This window comes from Zootoca vivipara, chromosome 12, assembly GCF_965207765.1.
Source record: "Zootoca vivipara chromosome 12, rZooViv2.hap1.1, whole genome shotgun sequence".
NCBI classification, from domain to species: Eukaryota; Metazoa; Chordata; class Lepidosauria; order Squamata; family Lacertidae; genus Zootoca; species Zootoca vivipara.
The window spans coordinates 15,767,913-15,785,690 of record NC_142595.1 but is presented as its reverse complement, the minus strand read 5'-3'; the positions used below and the strand labels follow the sequence as shown (position 1 = coordinate 15,785,690).

The following is a 17,778-nucleotide window of genomic DNA, read 5'->3' as shown; positions in this document are numbered from 1 at the left end:
ACCAACCCCATCCCTGGCAGCTCCTCTCCACCCCCCCCCAAAACATCCGGTTCTTCGTTCCATAGTACTGCCACCATTTATCAACATTTCTTTTCAAAAAGGCAGGTAAACATGACAGCGTTTCGACCGGGTGGCGGGGGCTGAGGGGAGAAAGAAAGGCACATGTCTGGCAGCGGCCTTGCCCTCGGCAGACCTCAAATTAGCAGGTTTCAGCCGTTTCATTATCCCACCCCCTGTCCTCTCAGTTTTTCCAGGATCATCTCAAATCATTAATAATTATTTTTGGCATCCTTATCAGACAGACCTGGGGTCTTCCCCCCCATGCCCCTTCCTGGCTCCCTCGATTTATTTCTTGCTTTCCTGCCCAGCTAACTAGCTTCCTCTGGGCCAAAGCTAATCTAATTATTATTGTTGTTGATAATATCTTCCTGTCTAGCCTCCCAGCCTTATCTACAGGATTTCTGCTACTACACATGCACCTTCCGCACCTTCCCCGGTCGAACGGCTAATTGCCGCACATCTTCACCATCTCTGCCCTCCCAGTTTCCCTCAAATCACCCCGCCACCCTGCTTTGCCACCCAAGCCTTCATTTTTCAGCTCTGGAAGGAATCACTCAGCTATTGGGGGGGGGAGATGGGGAAAAACAGATTCCAAGGACTTCTGGGGTGAAAGCACATCCGTGCGCCAAAATCTGTCTCTGAAGCGAACCGTCCCAAAATGCCGGGTTCTTCACAGGCCCCCTCGCTTAGGAGACACCCTAAACCTTCGCCTCCGTCATGTGAAAGTGAGTGCCAGGGGAGGTGTCGGGATAAGGTCCGCAGTAACTCACAAGGTGTTGGCGAAGTTGACTATTTATTCAAAGAAACAAAAAGCAGCTCAGGCCGAGTGAGTAGGATCTTGCCCCAATGAGGCAGTTGTGAGGACTGAAGGTCCCCGCCTTCTCACAGTTTCCCACGTCTCCTTCTCTCCTAGCAACCTGAGGCTCCTTCATCTTGTCTCTCTTTGCTCCACTCTCTTCATTCCTCTTTGGGTTCTTGGAGACTAGGGAGCTGGGTGCCACAGGGGGGAGAGACCCCCAACTTCTTCAGCAACCTGCCTCCACTCTGCCTCTTGACTCCTCTCCAGCCTCTGCTTCTGCCTCTGGTTCTGGACTGCTCTCTGCCACAGCCTCTTGCTGCTCACTAAACCCCGTTACCTCTTCATCTTCTGACACCTCCTCAGTTTTAGAAATTCAGGTACATAGGTTATGGTTGCCACAACGGAACATCTAGGTGCCACATTTTTTTTGTTTTTGCAATGGAACCTCTTATTCTTATTCTTAATTATAAGAACAAATCTCAAAGCGATTGACAACACATTAAAACATCAAATAAAACAATCCAGAATACAGTGGTACCTTGGTTCCCAAATGGCTTGGCTCCCGAACAAATCGGGTCCCATACGCTGCAAACCCAGATGTGAGTGTTTGCAAACGTTTTTTGGAAGCCGAACGTCCAACGTAGCTTCCGATTGAGTGCAAGAAGCTCCCGTAGCCAATCGGAAGCTGCGCCTTGGTTTTCGAACCGTTTCGGAATTCAAACGGACTCCCAGAACGGATTAAGTTCGAGAACCAAGGTACCACTGTAAAACACAATTCAGGCTTCAAGGAAAATATTTCACATCCTCCTCTAAGTGACGTTTTGCTTTCCCTAGTCACCTACCTGACTTCCAGAGATCTCCACGTGGTCGCAATTGGACCCATGCCAGTCGCAAAACACGCCTGGCTGATTCTGAACACTGCCAGTCCATGACAGGGAGTGAGGATAGGCCTGAGAAGGTGTTAACACCATTGGGCCGGCTGGCAGAGGCTGCTTATGTAGTCTACATTTAACGCACACCACTTCCCCCGCCCAAAAAAAATCCTGGGGACTCCAGTTCTCTGAGGAGTAAAAGCAATGAACATGTTGTGTAGGCAGTCACAGTTCAAGGGCCGGTATGGTGACCCGCTCCGGAAAATCCTCTCCCCTGTCGCCGCGGGTCAAAGTGAATTGGCAGGAGGACCCCATCAATGCCAGGCACCCAGATGGTCCCTGCCACATCACGTTAGGGAAACCTTTGCAAACACGGCCACAGCCAGCCCAAGCCTTCTGCCAGTTTGCTTGGGGATGGAGTCAGGGCAGAGGGAGCGTGTGGAAAACATACGCAAAGCACCCAGCTGTCTCCAGCGCCAGCCCAGATGCGGTACAATCCGTGCCCGTGTGTGCGACTCCGGGGTCTGCGCACATATTTGCGCATGCGCGTTTTTCTTTGAAAAGCTGGCCCACACGCTCGTGCCGCCGTTTAGCAAACGGGTGTAACTAACTATTTGCAAATCAAATGCTCGTTGTTCTCCCAAGTGATGAAAGTGGCTAATACTGGTGGCTAATACCCCAGAGGACAGGATCACACTTCAAAATGACCTTAACAGATTAGACAACTGGGCCAAAGCAAACAAGATGAATTTTAACAAGGAGAAATGTACTACACTTGGGCAAAAAAAATGAAAGGCACAAATACAGGATGGGACGGGAGACACCTGGCTTGAGAGCAGTACATGTGAAAAGGATCTAGGAGTCTTGGTAGACCACAAACTTGACATGAGTCAGCAGTGTGATACAGCAGCTAAAAAAGCCAATGCAATTCTGGGCTGCATCAATAGGAGTATAGCATTTAGATCAAGGGAAGTAATAGTACCACTGTATTCTGCTCTGGTCAGACCTCACCTGGAGTACTGTGTCCAGTTCTGGGCACCACAGTTCAAGAAGGATACTGACAAGCTGGAACGTGTCCAGAAGAGGGCAACGAAAATGGTCAAAGGCCTGGAAACGATGCCTTATGAGGAATGGCTTAGGGAGCTGGGTATGTTTAGCCTGGAGAAGAGAAGGTTAAGGGGTGATATGATAGCCATGTTCAAATATATAAAAGGATGTCATATAGAGGAGGGAGAAAGGTTGTTTTCTGCTGCTCCAGAGAAGCGGACACGGAGCAACGGATTCAAACTACAAGAAAGAAGATTCCACCTAAACATTAGGAAGAACTTCCTGACAGTAAGAGCTGTTCGGCAGTGGAATTTGCTACCAAGGAGTGTGGTGGAGTCTCCTTCTTTGGAGATCTTTAAGCAGAGGCTTGACAGGCATATGTCAGGAATGCTTTGATGGTGTTTCCTGCTCCGCAGGGGGTTGGACTGGATGGCCCTTGTGGTCTCTTCCAACTCTACAATTCTATGATTCTAGGACTCCTTGGAGAACGATACCAGAGCACCTTCTCTGCACGCACAAAGGTTTAAGTCCCTGGCATTGCCAATTAAAAAGATCTGGCAGCAGGTAAGGGAGAAAAACCCTCTCTGCTAGAGAGCTGGGAGAACAGCTGCCCATCAGAGCTGACAATATTAGGCTTGATGGTCAAACAGTCTGATTTGCTAGAAGCCAGCTTCCTTTTCTCCAAGCACAGCCACACGGCTTTGCCCCGAATATGTCACACAACCTGGGAGGACACCCAAAGCACGCTTCTGCCACCACGTCTCTGACACAAAGCTGCTTAAAAGGAGCTAATTAATTCTGACACGCTTGCGGGAGCAGAAACGCTTAATTTCATGAAAAGGGAAGTTCCAGCACTCATCTTTCTATTAGCCCGTGTTCCCTTTCTCAGGAGCCAGGCCCTACAAGCCAGAGTCACGGCAGATGTCCACAGACGGGCAGTACGGTGCAATGGTCGGACTTGCATTGGGGGGCAGGGGACTGAGTTCAGGTCCTTACTCAGCCGCCACGCTTACTGAATTACCTCAGCTCTCAGCCTAATCTGTGTCACAGGGCTGATGCGAGGATAAAATTGGAGGGAAAGTGGGGGAAAAGAGAGAATTACATACGCCATCCCAAGGTTTTCGGGGGAAGGACCGGTATAAAAACGTAACAAATAACGAAACTTCAACATGGGCTGGCTTGGAAAAGATGGTCGAATTTTACAAACTGGGAGGATTGCGGGTGAACAGTGCCGCCCCCCCCCCCCGGTCGGTGAGTTGTATACACTGTTTAATTCTTGTGATGTGCTTAATTCTTAAAAAGGCAATGAGCAAACAAAAGAGGAGGAGGAGGATTTAGTGGCAAGGGAATGCCAATCTGCACATGCTCAAACAGAATTAAAAATATAAATGAAAAATATAATGAAAAACAATAGCAGGGAATGGATAATGAATGGCCTGGGACCTCTTTAGAACCATATTCTAACCACATTATCTGACTCTGTACCAAACCTTAGAATCTCCTGCTGGATAGCCCAGTTGGTAGAGAATGAGACTCTTAATCCCAGGGTTGTGGGTTTGAGCCCCACGTTAGGGCGAAAGATTCCTGCATTGCAGGGGGTTGGACTAGATGACCCTTGTGCACCCTTCCAACTCTACAGTTCTATGTCTTTATCTATGGTTAGGTGGCTGGTGACCAGGAGGTTCTTCTAAGTCATGGCGTTTCACATTTGGAGTGCTTGCTCCAAAGAATCCTGCCTGGCCCCTACTCTTATAGCTTTTTAATAATAATAATAATAATAATAATAATAATAATAATAATATCCAAACATTCCAGTGTGTTATACAGCTAGTTTTAAGCAGTGCTTTTTTTTCTTTTAAAAATGTTTAGGGGTACTCTCATTTTCCTACTCATATTGAAATACTGCCCCTCAATGAGGCCAAATGTAGATTCACAAAATGTTTCAGGGTATGTGTATTCCTGCGTCCCCAATCACAGAAAAAAAGCACTGGTTTTAAGTGTTGCTTTATTGTCCAGTCTGATTTAATTAAATTGATGCTGCCAGGGAGTTGTGGGGGTTTTCTTTTTGCATTTCAGATTAATGCATTTTTATTATACTATTTTATTCTTTTAAACTGCAAGGTGTACTGGGAACCGAAGGTCGGCTCTAAGTAGGATACAAAACAGGGCAGACGCATTCTTTCGTGGCAGACTATGGCTTTTAAAAATGAATTGTGGTACCTGACTTGGACTAGGCCAGGCATCCCCAAACTTCGGCCCTCCAGATGTTTTGGACTACAATTCCCATCATCCCTGACCACTGGTCCTGTTAGCTAGGGATCATGGGAGTTGTAGGCCAAAACATCTGGAGGGCCGCAGTTTGGGGATGCCTGGACTAGGCCAACAGCAGGAAATGATGCTGTTTGACCGGGAAAAGAACCGTGGCCCCCACTTAGAAGGCACTGGAAGATTTGAGAAGTTCATGAGGATGGAGGAATAGCCCTGCAATGTCAGACCAATGGGGCACTGAGCCCATCATCCGGCTTGGTTGGCTGCCCAGCTGGCATTGGCGCTTGACAGAGCCTTTCACTGGTGGGTCTATGATTGTGAGATACGCCCCCCTCCCCCGGACATACCCTCAAACATTTCCCTAATCCTCGTACCTACGGGACCGCTTCTCCTGGTATGCCCCACGGAGGACCTTAAGGTCCATAAATAGCAACACCTTAGAGATCCCAGGCCCTAAGGAAGTCAGATTAACCTCAACCAGAGCCAGGGCCTTTTCAACATTGGCTCCGGCCTGGTGGAACGCTCTGTCTCATGAGACCAGGGCCCTGCGGGATTTGATTTCTGGGTTGTTCCGCCCAGAGTTGTTCCGCCTGGCCTTTGGCCTGGAATCAACTTGATCCCCTCCCCCTTTTTCTGATGAGGCTGCATTTTAATTTTAATGTTGTATTTAATCTTGTTTTTCAGCTGTATTTTAATTAATTGCTTTCTATTTGGTGTTAGCCGCCCTGAGCCTGGTCTTCGCTGGGGAGGGCGGGGTATAAATAAAATTTATGATGATGCTGATGATGAAAATAGAGACGCCCTCCTCCAACATTTCTCCGAGGAAAAGAGGGACATTCTGGGATTAAATCCGAAACCGGGGGGGGGGGACTTCTGTAAATCCAGGACTGCGCTGGAAAATAGGAACACTTGGAGGATCTGTCCCTAGTGAGGTGCGTTTAAACAGAGGACTTCAAACAGAGGACTGTCTCCGTGAAATAGGGCACATGGCCACCCTAGTTCTTGGAATAGCCTGGAACCCTCTGCAGGTTGGCCAGTTGCATTATGCATATACAGAGTTAGCACACCTCAGCGTTTTGCAAAGCAGTCTTCTCCGTGCCACTGTTTATGGCCAGTTTTAGCCTGTGATGAGAATTCTGATCATCATCATCTTTTCTCAGCATAAGCCAGATATGGATCAAGCATGTCAGAGATAAAATATCTGAAAGGGACATTGATTTTTTTTTCCACCTTTGTTTGTGTCTGGGCATTCCAAGCCTTTAGGAAACTTCCTAGTAAAGGCAATATGTCTGGTGCTTGTTTTGTTTCACGTTTCTGCAGGAAGATAAATAGGAATGCCTCCTAACTTTCAAGAGTCATGCGGCACCTTAAGGCTCACACATTTAATAGTGCAATCCTACACATGTTTTTGGGACCCAGGTGGCGCTGTGGGTTAAACCACTGAGCCCAGGGCTTGCTGATCAGAAGGTCAGCGGTTCGAATCCCTGCGACGGGGTGAGCTCCCGTTGCTCGGCCCCAGTTCCTGCCAACCTAGCAGTTCGAAAGCACATCAAAATGCAAGTAGATAAATAGGAACCGCTACAGCGGGAAGGTAAACGGCGCTTCCGTGTGCTGCTCTGGTTGCAGCTTTGTCATGCTGGCCACATGACCTGGAAGCTACACGCCAGCTCCCTCGGCCAATAATGCGAGATGAGCGCGCAACCCCAGAGTCAGTCACGACTGGACCTAATGGTCAGGGGTCCCTTTACCTTACACATGTTTACTCAGAAGTAAGTACCACTGTACTCAACAGGACCTGCTCCCAGATCTGCCAATTTCGGTCCCCTCGGTTTCCTCATTTTCCCAACCTTAAACTCAGTTCTTTAAATTTGCTATTTCAAGAAAGATCATCAGCGCTTTTGCAAATGTCTCCCAATAAACACATCTTTGTATGCAGTTTTGAGCAATGTACTCATTCTTGTAAGCAGTTTCTCCTAATGCAATGCTTTTTTGCATGTTGCTTTTGTGAACTTATTCATTTCAACGCACACTCTTCCCCCATCCACTACTCCTAGGTACAGGATTGCAGTCATACTATGGCACGAACTTTCGTAAACATGCAGCATCAGACCTGATGGTGCACTTAAGCAATTTGTAGCTTAATGGCCTCTGGGCAAGGGCGGGCCTCTTTTCACGTATTAGTTCACTCACTTTAAAACGTAGCAACCCAGCCCTGCTATGTTTGGGGTCCTTCCGCTCAGCCCTGACGACATCTCTGCATCTGATGAAACAGGCCCCTCTTTATGCCACATTAAAAGGTGTTAAAGAACAACTCTTCTGAGTTCCTTTCTTTGGGAAGGCGACTGACTAAAGCAGTTTGTCTTTCTGGAATGTACTTCTTTCAAGCAGTTTAAGTATCAGCTCCAAGAGCAGACAGAACAATAGGACCATTCGTCGTGCTGGCAAATTTCCATATCCTTTCTATTTTTAATTGTGAGGTTTTGGCATATGGATCTCTTCTCGTTTTCTTTTATCATCATCATTCTTTTGAAAGCCCTATAACAGGAAACATGTTTGTGTGTGCGTGAGAGAGAGAGAGAGGGGGAGAGAGAGAGAGAGAGAGAGTGTGTGTCCCTGTATTTCAGGCATCCCCAAACTTCAGCCCTCCAGATGTTTTGGACTACAATTCCCACCATCCCTCACCACTGGTCCTATTAGCTAAGGATCATGGGAGTTGTAGGCCAAAACATCTGGAGGGCCACAGTTTGGAGGTGCCTGCTGTATTTCTTTGGTTCAGTCGCACCCGACAAAGATCAGGAATATCCCCATTTCAGAGACAGGCGGGTTAAGGCCAAGAAGGTGTCTATTGATCCAGCTCTTGTGTTCTTCCAAGGCATTGCAGTGCTCCATGGGGGGATTTTACAAGAACTCACCTCCACTGCATACTGTTATGTCCTCATTAGGAGCATGCCTACAAAGGTCCGTATAGTTAAAGCTATGGTTTTCCCAGTAGTGATGTATGGAAGTGAGAGCTGGACCATAAAGAAGGCTGATCGCCGAAGAATTGATGCTTTTGAATTATGGTGCTGGAGGAGACTCTTGAGAGTCCCATGGACTGCAAGAAGATCAAACCTATCCATTCTGAAGGAAATCAGCCCTGAGTGCTCACTGGAAGGACAGATCGTGAAGCTGAGGCTCCAATACTTTGGCCACCTCATGAGAAGAGAAGACTCCCTGGAAAAGACCCTGATGTTGGGAAAGATGGAGGGCACAAGGAGAAGGGGACGACAGAGGACGAGATGGTTGGACAGGGTTTTCGAAGCTACGAACATGAGTTTGACCAAACTGCGGGAGGCAGTGCAAGACAGGAGTGCCTGGCGTGCTCTGGTCCATGGGGTCACGAAGAGTTGGACACGACTAAACGACTAAACAACAACAACAAGGAGCATGTCAACGCAGCCTCCCCTCTACCTTTGAGTCTTCGTGTGCTTGGACGAATGTAGCCAAACCGCACCATCCACCCACAAGAAAAAGAGAGAGGTGTATCAGCAGACTCAAAGGTACACCTGGTGTCTGCAGAAGTGCACACTCACAAACCTGGGTGGGGGGGGGGGAATCCCAAACAGCCCAATGCTGAGAAAAAGAGAAAAGGGAACCAAGAGGGAGGGAGGATGGAACGGAGCAGTTGGAAAAGAAGGAAGAAAGAACCACAGGCATAAAAAAGGGGTCCAGAGAATCCTCTCATTGCCTTGGATAGGTAGCTTCCTGGTTCACACCGGCAAACTATTTTTAAACGTCTCCAGGGATGGCAGTGAAAGCTGCCCGTAGAAATCAATGGAGAAATCCAAGATTTTAATATACAGTGGTACCTTGGGTTACAAACGCTTCAGGTTACAAATTCCGCTAACCTAGAAATAGTACCTCAAGTTAAGAACTTTGCTTCAGGGTGAGAACAGAAATCGTGTTCCGGCGGCATGGCGGCAGCAGGAGGCCCCATTAGCTAAAGTCAGGCATCCCCTAACTTCGGCCCTCCAGATGTTTTGGACTACAATTCCCATGTTCCCTGACCACTGGTCCTGTTATCTAGGGATCATGGGAGTTGTAGGCCAAAACATCTGGAGGGCCACAGTTTGGGGATGCCTGGCTAAAGTGGTGCTTCAGGTTAAGAACAGTTTCAGGTTAAGAATGGGCCTCCGGAACGAATTAAGTTCTTAACCAGAGGTACCACTCTACCTGGAATCAGGCACAAGTACATCCCAACCTCTCCTCCCCACCCCCGCTGCTTCTTCATCTAAAATTTATCTCCGCCCCCACCGTCAATATAAGAAGCAAGTCTAATGAATAGTGAGGGTGTTCAGTGGGCACAGAATGCTGCGTGGTTGTGGGGAAGAGAGAGACAGAGAAATGGAGCAGAGGTGGAAGCAATTGGCATGCCTGGGATCCTGAACAGAAGCACTCCGGATTGCAGCATTTTGTCGCGGGACCCTTCTTGTTGTTGCATGTACATGCACTGCTGAATTGCACATATCCACACGCAGACCCAGCAACACACAGACAGACATGCAGGTCGCAGCACCCTCCCCGTTGCTGAAATATTTCCCACCCCTCACTGAGAACCTCCAAGCTGCCTAGCTGGATCAGACTGAGGTCTGTCTAGCTAAGCATTCAATTTCCAACAGATGCCTCCGCAAGCACATAAGCAGAGCATGGAAGCAACAGCCATCCTCTACAGTTTGTCCCCAGCGCCGGACACACCTCCACCAACCTGTTGCACATCATCTCTCGCTCATTACGCACATGCTCATTGGCCGGGCAAAAAAGGACGCAGCCACAGTCTAATTCCGCTCCACTTGGTCCACTGCCCAGCATCCAATTGGGACATAACACCCAGCCCTCGAAACCTTCCTTGGTGTTAAGCGCACAGGCAAAACACACTGCTTCGAAGCACGCCAACGCCCGCTTCACTTAGTGCTCATCGCGCACAAAACTGGCACACGGAACTCCGCCAGGACGGCAACAATTAGCACGGGGCCTGCTGCTTTTGAGAGAAATTCACAAAAGCCCGCCACCTCCCCCCGCCCCCCGCCGAGCACATACGCTGAAACTCAGGAAAGCATCTCACACAACCCTCCTGCAAATGTCGAACACACACCCAGCATGGGCATGTTGCAAATGTGCAAGGACACACACACACACCTGTGGCACGCTCGGGAGGCGCTCACCTGCTGTCTTGCTCGCCGCTGGTTGGATGCCACGCAGAAGGAAGGACGGAAGCCAGGGAAAGAGACGTGTCCATGCGTGAAAGCATGTGTCCGAGCGCCGTGCGCACACTCTCACGGGGAGACACGGGGATTTCAGCTCCCCAGCTCCCACATCAGACTGCTTCAATCACTCGCCAATCCCCACCCCCGCATGCAATGAGTCACTGTGCTGTGTGTGAAGGAGATGAGGAGGAGGAACAAGAGAAACGGGGATTTTCGAGGGAACCTCCACAAAGGTGATTTGGAGCAGTGTGCTAGTGCCACCGCCCCCATGCTAGTGCAGAAGGAGGGCGGCACAGGAGAGAGGGTCTCCAAGGCTGGGGGTGGAAGGGAACGGTAAGGAAGGAATGGGTGGGAACCCAAACCGACATGAAGACAGCTCTATACATTAAAAAAAGAGAACACAGCGCAGCAAGGAAGGATTGAGGGAGACGGGAGGAAGGAGCCACGGCTAATGCTGCGATTTAGCACATCTCCAGCCTCAACGGTGTGCCAGGAACAGCACTTTTCTTTTTAAGGCCCCCGTCCCCGTCCAGGAGGCCTTGCAGTTTACACAACTGAACATGAAAGCTGTTCCTTCCTTCGGCTCCACGCTGCTCCCTCCTTCAGCTGCGTGGAGAGAGCTTGTGGGGCACTGTTGTGTTGTACACAAAAAGGCCTTGACTAATTGGGGCTGCTGCGATTCCAGACAGGGCTCCCCTATGTGTCTGTGTCTGCCGGTGGAGGAGGAGGAGAGAAAAAGCAGAGAGAGAGAGAGAGAGAGACGGTAGCAGTGCTAATGAGGCTCGGGCAGGTGAACAATAGCTAGCGTAACCCAGGCGGGAATCTGCCACCATCTGCTCACGTGGGAAGAGGGGAAGGCAGGCAGGCAAGACGTAAGAGTGTTTTGGATCAGGCCAATGGCCCAGCATCCTGTTTCTCACAGACACTGACTAGATGCCTGCTGGAAGCAGGCAGGCAGGACCCAAGGGCAACGGTGCTCTCCCCTCCTGCAGTTACGAGCAGCTGGAATTCAGGGCAGGCTTCGAAATTTGCCAGGCGCCAGGCACATTTTGCACCTGGCTATTGGCCACTTAGGAACAAGTGAAGATGTCCGGGATGTCTCCACCATTTGGGGGATCCTTGGGTCTTGACTGTTTTCACACACTAGCAACACATCCTTTAGAACTCTATCGGTTATATTTCATCTGCACAATCAGAATGAATTTCAGGAACCAAAAAGGAGTATTTTAAAAAATACAACTTTCAAGCCATTTGGCTTCAAAATGGCAACCAGATATTCCGTTTTGGCGACTGTAACCCGGGTTTAAGGAGCCATCTGGCACCTACAAGGTAGCTTATATATCTGAGTTCCTAACACTGATTCAGAGGCACGTTGCCTCCCTCAGTGGAGGAAGCACCAGCTAACAGGAACAGCCACCAATAGCCTTTCCCACCACAAATCTGCCCAGTCCTCTTTGCAAGCCATCATGGCGTCTTGTGGGAGAGCATTCCAGACTGTTAACAAGGCACAGCATGAAGTATCGCTTTCTTTCACCCGACAGGGGCAAGAAAATGAAGGTGCGTGAACTCACCCCGCCAAATCACAGCACTCCTCCCGACTTCACAGAGCAGGCCCTACCATATGCCATGTCTTCAAGCAGCTGGTTTTGAGCATCGTGCAAGTAATCTGTTAATTAAATCTATTATCATTCTTGGTGCCAGGGAGGAATAGAGGTGCTTGTGAGATTTTCAGCCCCAGGTGCCAAAATAACTTGGCCAGCCGGGCATGGGGGCTGCCACTTGCTGCTCTGCCTCAGGCAGCAACATGCCTTGGGCCATGGCTCCTCAAGTTTACCTCAGCTTAACTGAGGGATAAGGGAAGCCTGTAGCTCAGGCATCCCCAAACTGTGGCCCTCCAGATGTTTTGGCCCGCAACTCCCATGATCCCTAGCTAACAGGACCAGCGGTCGAGGAAGATGGGAATTGTAGTCCAAAACATCTGGAGGGCCGAAGTTTTGGGGGTGCCTGCTGTAGCTCTTCATATACTGGTGGACTACAACTCCCATCATCCCCGACCACTGGTCATGAGGGCTGGGGCCGCAGATCCCGCAACTCCAGCCTAGCCTCTCTCCCCAATCCAGCAGTTCTCACCTGCTATGTTTCATGAGGACTAGCGCCACTGGAACACACCCCTTCTGGGCATCTTGGGGTGACGGTGGACACTGTTTCTGCACACCCTTTGCTCCACTTTGCTTGTGTTATAATCCAGGGATGGTGGACCCGCGGGCCTGCAGCTCTCATCAATCCCAGCCAGCACGGCCAATGGGCAGGACTGATGGGAGTTGTAGTCCCAGTAACAATCAGAAGGCGGCAGGTTTTCGCAGCCCAGCATTATGGCTGGGAGCGGTGCTATTTTTCTAGGGAAAGAGGTGGCGTAACTCACCACGAACACCTCGCTCGTTTCTCTTTCAATGGCAATGGTGCCCACCTGAGAGGTGCCGGAACTGAGTTCCAGCCGGAAAAAAGCCATGGCTGGGAAACACCTGGTTTCCAACATCGTGATATAACAGCAGCTAAACATCGCAATATACCAATATATCACGATGTCTAAATTAAGGATGGAGCTACGCAGAGACATTGGCTGGCTTCACGGTTTTTCCCGTATCGTGATTTTTTTTGCATAGCACACACACGTACACATCATGATTTGCAATATATTGCCAGGTCAAAAAGTACGAAACCGATTAACACGGTATGGACTTCAAACCAGTTTTGGGCTATATGTCACGCAGCCCTACCCAGCATCAGACCTAGAACCATACCCTGTGAACTCGAGAGTCACGACTTTCCTCTCCCATCCTCCTCTCAAGTAATGCTATCAGGGCAGGACCCTGGGGCAGAGGTCCAGGCCCCACCCAGCAGAAAGTGCAGGCCCCCTCCCCAAATGCAGCAATGCTGGCTCACCATATTTTGAAGACAATTGCAGTAATACACGTAGGAATCAGAACACTGGTCCCAATAGCTCAGTAGTGCCAGGGGCTCCCAAGATTTCAGGCAGGCGTCACCCCCAGGCCTGCCTAAAGGTGTCAGCGATCGGATGGACCTGAGACTTTTTGCACGCAAAGCTGATGATCTAATCGTGAGCTATAGCCCTTCGTCATATTTGCACTGTTTTTACCTTGCAGTCAAAAGGTGGGGAGATTGCAATTTAAAAACAAGTAGTACACATTGCTATCTAAACAGCCACCCACATCCTCCTAACGCCAAGGGGGCATAGGAAGAGCACGAGACTCTTAATCTCAAGGTCGTGGGTTTGAGACCCACCTTGGGCAAAAGATTCCTGCATCGGCGGGGGCTGGACTAGATGCCCCCTTGTGGTCCCTTCCAACTCTACAATTCTATGATTCTATGATCAGGCACGTCTAGTTGAGCATCCTGCTCTCGCAGTGGCCACGGGGAGCCCAAAAGCAGGACCAGAGACCAATTGCACTTTCCCCTCCAACAGCGGAGAAAGGGTGGTGGAGAGTTCTAAAATTACCTAACCACTATGCGCTTCTTTCACCTGCTGCCTTGTTCGTGCCGCGTCCAGTGAACCCAGGAGTCCGGCTGTCCTCATTCGCTCTCGCCTGATAGGCCCCAACCCTGCACATATATAAAGCGATGAGTCTCATCCCCAAGTCTGCCGTTGCCTTTCCCGGAGCTTGCATCTCTGGGTAACATGACCCACCCCTGTTGCATCCACAGCCGTGTCGGGTCGATAGGACACCTTGTCACTGCCAGAACGAGGAATCCTAACACCGTCCCGCAAACTTTCCCCGCAACCCCCTTGATGGAAGCGATTGCCACTCGATTCGCCTATTGGTGGAGTGGGGGGGGGACCATATATCCCCTCCCTCCTGATTCTTAATATTTGTTTCCTTCTAATTTCAGTAATGGGCGAGCGGGCAGGCGGGGGGTGAGGGACTGCTGCGTTTTTCCAAAATGGGGACAGAATTCTTAGGAGGGAAAAAAGGAGCTGCATATCAGGACTCCTGGAATTCTCCAGGTGGTTTTGGGGATTTTTTTAGCAGGCAGGGGTGGGGCCTAGTAGGTTGAGTGAGAGCTCCTATATTCACAAGCAGGGTAGAGAAGACCACAAATCCCATCATCCCTGACCATGGGCGGGGCTGCTTGTGGCTGATGGGAGTTGGAGTCTCAGCAACACCTGGAGGCTAACAGGCCATCCTTGGTCCAAAGCAAAGCATCTGAAATCAAGAAGCAAAGATGGAGCAAGGCAGGTGATTTTGTTGGGACTCCATTGCCCATCATCCCCAGCCAGCAGGGCCAATGGCCAGGGATGATGGGAGTTCGAGTCCCGCAATAGCTCAGTTGGTAGATCATGAGACTCTCAAAGTTCATGGGTTCCAAGCCCCACATTGGGCAAAAGATTCCTGCATTGCAGGGGGTTGGATTAGATGACCTTCGTGGTTCCTCCCAAGTCTATAATTCTATGAGAATATCTGGAGGGCCGCAGGCTCCCCCATAGGAGAAAACAATTCATACTTTCCTCAAACTAGCACACGATGCAGTTCACACATGCATATGTACTTACAAAGGACACACACCAAGCAAATAGCATCATACTGTAGTTCACAAGACAAATGTTGTGGATGCAGTTATTTTTGTTTAATACATGACAAATTCCCCATGGGGATACTGCTTTTCTACGGGACTGGGATGGGAAGTTGGTGGACTACAACTCCCATCATCCCTGGCTGCACAGGCTGGGGATGATGGGAGTTGGAGTCCAGCAACATCTCCAGGGACCTAGCCTGATACAGAAAGTTGCATTTACTCTGCATGAACACCTGTAACATGCAAGATAGACACACGTGTCTATTAGGCCCAATATGCACAAGGCAAAACAGACACGCATGTCCATCACAGTTTCCCACAGAATGCATATGCAGGGAAAGTGTGAAATTTTTTGATTGATGACCCCCAACTACTCATGCCTTGAATAAAGGTACCCCCAATCTCCCAGGCACGTTTTCATCATTCAGCTACACAGACACACAAGCACACACACGTTAACATCTCCCCTCTCTAACGTGAGTTGCGAAGCTGCAGGGGTGTTACTAGAATCCTATTTATTGCACACAGAAAAACAGCTGCTCTATCGCACTCGGTTCACAAGCCAAGCGCGAGCTATGGTGGTGTTACACACGCCCGGTCACGGGAAGGCTGTTGACACACATGTTTCACGCAAAATGCTGGGGGAGGGGAGAGGACGCTGCGTGGGTACCAATGCTTCAGGCACCCTTGTGCAAATCACACCCTCTGCCTCGTCTGGGCATGCACACGCATGTGAGCGCCCTCTGTTCTCGAGCTCTACGGAACGCCTCTGGCTTACACCCCTGTTCTCACTGCCCTCTTCTGCTACAGGGGACGCGGCCTTCACTGACCTTCCTCCCTGCCTGGCACCCCTTCTCCTTCTCGCACCCGAGCCTCCCCTTGCCTCGCACCCATGCTGCCTCCCCCCTGCACACTTGCTGGCACATGAGCGTGTGCAGATACACAGGAGGCCAGCTCTGGATGCCGAGATGCTCCCCTAATCACATTAGCAGCGTGTTGGCACAACAGCCGCCCCGGGAGGCTGGCCCATTGTCTGTGCCCTGACGTGCTGAGCCCTGCCAACCGCCTCCTAATTACACCCTGTGCCAGGCAGGGGTGTGTGTGTCTGTGTGCATGCATGCGGGGGAGGCCCGCGCAAGCCTGGTGGGTGCTGCCCTCATCACCCGCCCCCACCGCCAAGCACCAGCAGGGGCCCAGTATCCATACATTGCTGCCTGGCTGTATGCAGCTGCAGCACATCCACGTTCCTCGTCCTCCTCCCTTCCCCACCCCCACCCAAAAAAGAAGCAAAGCGTTTTAACGTGGCCCTAAGCCACCTGGGCCCCTATTCCACTGCACCCCCGACATTGCTCCCTTCTCTCTACCCTCCCCCTATCCTGAGCTCTTAGCCTTCCCCACCAAGACCCTACCCCATCTCATCTTACCCCCACCTGTGCCTCGCCCCCAAGCCTACAGCCCGCCCGCCCCCCCCGCCTTTCCAGATGCACCTCTCAATCAAATGCCCCCTCTCCCCGCCCCCTCTCCCGTTCCAGCCACCTGCATGCCTCCACAGCCTCCCTGCAGCCCTTCCTCCCGCCCCCAAAGTGCACCCCTCTTTTCTCCCTACGGAGCACCCTTTCTGCTCTCGCCCTACACTCGGCCCACCTGTACCGCACTTTCCTCCCCTCTGCAGCGTTTCCTTTTATGTCCATGGGTAGCGACCCCCCCCCCTCGACCATGCAACCTTCCTCTTCTCAGCGCACCCCTTATTCTCTTCTCCCATCAGCATCTCCTCCTCCGATGGGGAAAGCAAAGCAACCCCCGACCGCATCGCCCGGCCCTGCGCCCTGTCTCCGCGGTAGGGGCGGCGGCGGTAGCAGCAGCAGCAGCGCCCGTCCGGAGTCGCCTTTGCCTTACCTGCAGGACAGAGGCGCCGGAGTAGCCGGTGCTTGCTGCGCGAAGGGCGGGCGCCTTGTTGAGCTCCACGACCGCCGCCTCCTTCGTCCGGCTGCCCGGGAGCTGGCGCTGCCGGCCGAAGCGGCGGCGCTAGAGGGCGCGCGTCCTGGAAAGGGATGGATGGAAGGAAGGAAGGAGGAGAGGAAAGAGCAGAGGTGGGGTGGTGGTGGGCGAAGAGAGCTGCAGCAGGCAGCCCTCTTCTCCAAACCCGGGTGGGGGTCAGGGGGCGGCGGGAAGGAATAGGAGGGATTCCCGCGTGGAAAGGCTGCAAGCGGAGGCTGGACGGCGGCGCTCGTGCATTGCGCGTGTACACGGGCTGTGCACCGGCGGTGTGCATGGCCCAGCGTGCGCGCGCACGCCCAGCAAGGCTCTGGGAGCGGCGGTGCATTTTCTGGGTTCCGGGGCGGGAACTGGGGCAGCCCCCGGTTTTGCAAAGGCATCTTGGAGGCGCTGGGTGTGCAGATGGACGCAGGTGGTGGGGAGGGTCCTTACGGGGTGGGTCGAGGAGGGGGAGTCCGGCAAGGCAGAAGGTGCCCCGGAGATTGCCAACTTTCCAAGAGGTCTCTACCTCGGTGCCTTTGGATCTGGGGAAAGAATTAGCAGCAGGGCCAAGGCAGCCTTTACACACACTGCTGGTTATTTTGATTTGCTGTGAAGCGCATAACAGGCCAAGCAGGTTGCTTCTCTGCTCCTTCCCCAGTTTGCACCCCCGACGTGCGCAAGGAAAGCTTTGCGCATTTGGAGAGGGGGGGCCTTTCTTCTCTCACCCCCTTGCCTCCTGCTTTGAACAAGCGGCTTCCTGTGCAGGAACTGAGCTGCTGGAGCCCTTCCTCCTATCAGGTGATGGGAAGGAGATTCATGCGCTTAATTTCTGCATGATTCCTTAATTTGTGCATGATTCCTTAATTTCTGCAGAGCTGGTGCTACAGGAGAGTTAAAGGGTAGGTAGGGGGTGACGACA

General features: G+C 51.2%; 1 protein-coding gene across 1 annotated transcript in view; it reads right to left on the bottom strand.

Moving 5' to 3' along the window:
* The window catches only part of SYT3 (synaptotagmin 3), a 61,245-nt gene extending 44,330 nt beyond the window's left edge, over positions 1-16,915 (bottom strand). Inside the window, exon 1 of the mRNA XM_035135526.3 lies at positions 16,779-16,915. The gene's annotated coding sequence lies outside the window, so the exon portion shown is untranslated. The remainder of the gene's footprint in view (positions 1-16,778) is intronic.
* Positions 16,916-17,778: the final 863 nt, after the last annotated feature.